The sequence below is a fragment of the Rhinopithecus bieti genome, unplaced genomic scaffold (assembly GCF_001698545.2).
Source record: "Rhinopithecus bieti isolate Rb0 unplaced genomic scaffold, ASM169854v2 scaffold_10132, whole genome shotgun sequence".
In the NCBI taxonomy this organism is placed as follows: Eukaryota; Metazoa; Chordata; class Mammalia; order Primates; family Cercopithecidae; genus Rhinopithecus; species Rhinopithecus bieti.
Window position 1 is genome coordinate 331816 of NW_016806330.1, and position 3416 is coordinate 335231.

A 3416-nucleotide genomic window follows, 5' to 3' on the forward strand; every position below is an offset into this window, starting at 1 on the left:
GGTGACGCTCACCTGCTGTCCAGGAGTTAGAGCCTAGCTTTGGCAACATGGCAAGACCTTGCCTCTAAAAAAAAGAAAGAGAAAAAGAAAAGAAAAAAAATGGCTGCCTGTGAACCAGGAAGCAAGTCCTCATCAGATACTGAATATGCTGGTATGTTGATTTGGGACTTCCCAGCCTCCAGAATTGTGAGAAATAAATGTGTATATAAATTATTGTTTATGAGCCACTTAGTCTATAGTATTTTTGTTATAGAGGCCCAAACAAACTAAGACATGGAGATTCCTGAATAGTTTTGTTCCTTCCTTACATGTACATGTAATTATAATTATCAGCTAGGTGTAGAAGACTAGGCTGAAAATAGTTTTCCTCAAATGTTAAAGGAATTGCTCCACTCTCTTCTAGCTTCTAGTGTGGCTATCAAGAATGCCAATTCTATTCTTATTCCTAATCCTCAGATATGATCTATTATTTCTCAGGAAACTTTTAGAATCTTCTCTCTCCTTGGTGTTTTGTAATTTTAAAAGCATGTTGCTAGAAAAAAAGAAACACCTAAAAATCAATCATCTAAGCTCCCATATTAGGAAACTAGAAAAATAAGAGTAAATTAAATGCAAAGTAACCATAAGAAAATATAGTTTTAAAAAATTAGATCTGAAATCAATGAAATTGAAAACAAAAATTAAGAGTGGCAGGAGCTGCTCCACTTCCTCCTGTTTTCAGGGAGCTGGAGCTTACTTCTCCAGGGACTTGGCTAGGAAGGGCTCTCTAGCATCTGGGTCACACTGCAAAGGCTGGAGTATTTTAAGAGTTTACATATCAAGAAGAGTCTGTTACTTTTAAAATTAACTTAATTGTTCTTTTAGACTGTTTATTTTTGGATCAAATCCTATGCCAGGGATTTTAACTGCACTTTGAATGTATTACCAAGGTTATGGTGACCCTTAGNCTAAAAATCAATCATCTAAGCTCCCATATTAGGAAACTAGAAAATAAGAGTAAATTAAATGCAAAGTAACCATAAGAAAATATAGTTTTAAAAAATTAGATCTGAAATCAATGAAATTGAAAACAAAATTAAGAGTGGCAGGAGCTGCTCCACTTCCTCCTGTTTTCAGGGAGCTGGAGCTTACTTCTCCAGGGACTTGGCTAGGAAGGGCTCTCTAGCATCTGGGTCACACTGCAAAGGCTGGAGTATTTTAAGAGTTTACATATCAAGAAGAGTCTGTTACTTTTAAAATTAACTTAATTGTTCTTTTAGACTGTTTATTTTTGGATCAAATCCTATGCCAGGGATTTTAACTGCACTTTGAATGTATTACCAAGGTTATGGTGACCCTTAGATGCTATTTTTGGAAGAAGGAGGAATGGTGACAGTCTGCAAAATCAATACTCAAGAGCCTGAGGAGCCTCTGGATTTTGACTTCTGCAGTACCAATGTTATTAATAAAATTATTCTGCAGTCAGAGGGGCTCTGAAGCATTTCCCAAATTGGATGTGATGACTGAGGTCCTACAGATTATCATGTCTCCTGACAAGCATTATTTCAGGTTATCTACTTTTGGAAATTTAGAAAGTTTGCAACTTTACTTCCAAAGATTTTTATTTGATGCAAGCATTTCATTGTAATCAGACCCAGGTCAACAGATTTGATTTCTTTGCTGATACCCTTTACAAAGGCATTAGTCCTATCTTGCAAGGTGTTTTATTCACACAAAAAACAGGATTTCTTTCATTATAGTATGTGATTAGAATGAATAGGGGCAAATATGTTTTGTGGAATATTACTGTTGCCCTGATTAAGAAGTTCCTGAATCTGAGGCTTGAGTATGATGGTTCATTGTGATGTTTACGTGTACATTCATGGTAAGTTGAGTTCTCATTCTGAGTATAAAAATCTTCATAATTTCTTATTGAATTTTCTATAGAGAAGATGCATGGAGAAGATAAAAGCAAGGTCCCTGTACCCTAATAGCTATGTATTTTGTGAACAAATGCTTTCATGAAGTCATAGATTATCTGGTATTAGACTGTCCTGTGGTTCTTTTGAACTCATGGGAATCATTGTGAGCCAAGATGAATAAGTTATAGGTTCTATTCTATTTAAGTAGAACATTTCAAGAGTCTAAAGATTTAAAGTTGTTGTTGAAGACATATCAGAACTGTTCTTTTGTTTATTTACTATTAGAAAATGCAAAGCCATATGGACATTGCTTATTAGTTTAAATGCCAGAGATTAGATATTAAAGCAGTGGTTCTCTAAGTGTTGTGCCAAGACCAACAGCATCAGAATCACCCAGGAACTTGTCAGAAATGCTGCGGGTGAGGCCTAAAATCTGCATTTTCACAAGTTTCCCCCAAGAAATTCTGATGTATGCTAAAGTTTGGAAATCACTGTTGAGATACATTTTTTAAAATTAGCATTTAATTGCCTTGAGGTGTTTGCTTTTACTTGTGATTTCTTTACAAAAGTTCTGAAATTGAAGCATCACTAAACAAGTCTGAACAATTCTTTATATGATGTATTTCTTAAGTATATCTTTTAAGAAATCTGTGGACAAGATATAAAAGTTTTCAGAGTCATAGATTTTCTCCTTATTCTTAAAACTGTTCAATGCAGTACTTATTAGATACCTTCCGTTTGCCCATAAACATTTCTTGACCAAATCAATGTGTAAAAAAATCAGTTAGTGGTTTCTTACAAGACTAAACATACTCTTATTATATCTTATTACACAGTACAGCAATTGCATTCCTTGATATTTACCCAAAGTTGAAAAATTAAGTCCACATAAAAACATGCACACAGATATTTATAGAAGGTTTATTCATAATTGCAAAAACTTGGAAGCAACTAACATGTTCTTCAGTAGATGAATGGATAAACTGAGATAAATGGAGACAATGGAATATTTTTTAATGCTAAAAAGAAATGAGCCATCAAGCCACGAACACCTATGGAGGAATCTTAAATGCAGATTACTAAGTGAAAGTCTGAAAAGGCTGTATACTGTATGACTTCAACTATACGAAATTCCGGAAACAGCAATCCTATGGAGACAGTAAAAAGATCAGTGGTTGCCAGGATTTATGGGGAGAGATGACTAGACAGAGCACAGAGGATTTTAGGGCAGTGAAACCACCCTGTATGATACTATAATGGTGGATACTCATTATACATTTGTCCAAACCCACAGAATGTACAACACCAAGTGTACCCTAATGTAAACTGTGGAGTCTGGGTGATAATGATGTGTCCATGCAGGGTCTACCCTGGTGGGAACGTTGATAGTGGGGAGGCTGTGCATGTGTGAGGGAAAGGGGTATATGGAAACCTGTGCCTTCAGCTCAATTTTACTGTGAGCCTAAAACTGATTTAAAAAATAAAGTCTACTAAAAAAAAAAAAAAAAAAAAAAA

The 3416-nt window shown here is 35.1% G+C and overlaps 1 pseudogene; it reads left to right on the top strand.

The window, feature by feature from the left end:
- The first annotated feature begins 1189 nt into the window (after positions 1-1189).
- On the top strand, positions 1190-1825 carry LOC108531890 (cell cycle checkpoint protein RAD1 pseudogene; annotated as a pseudogene).
- The last annotated feature ends 1591 nt before the right edge of the window (positions 1826-3416 follow it).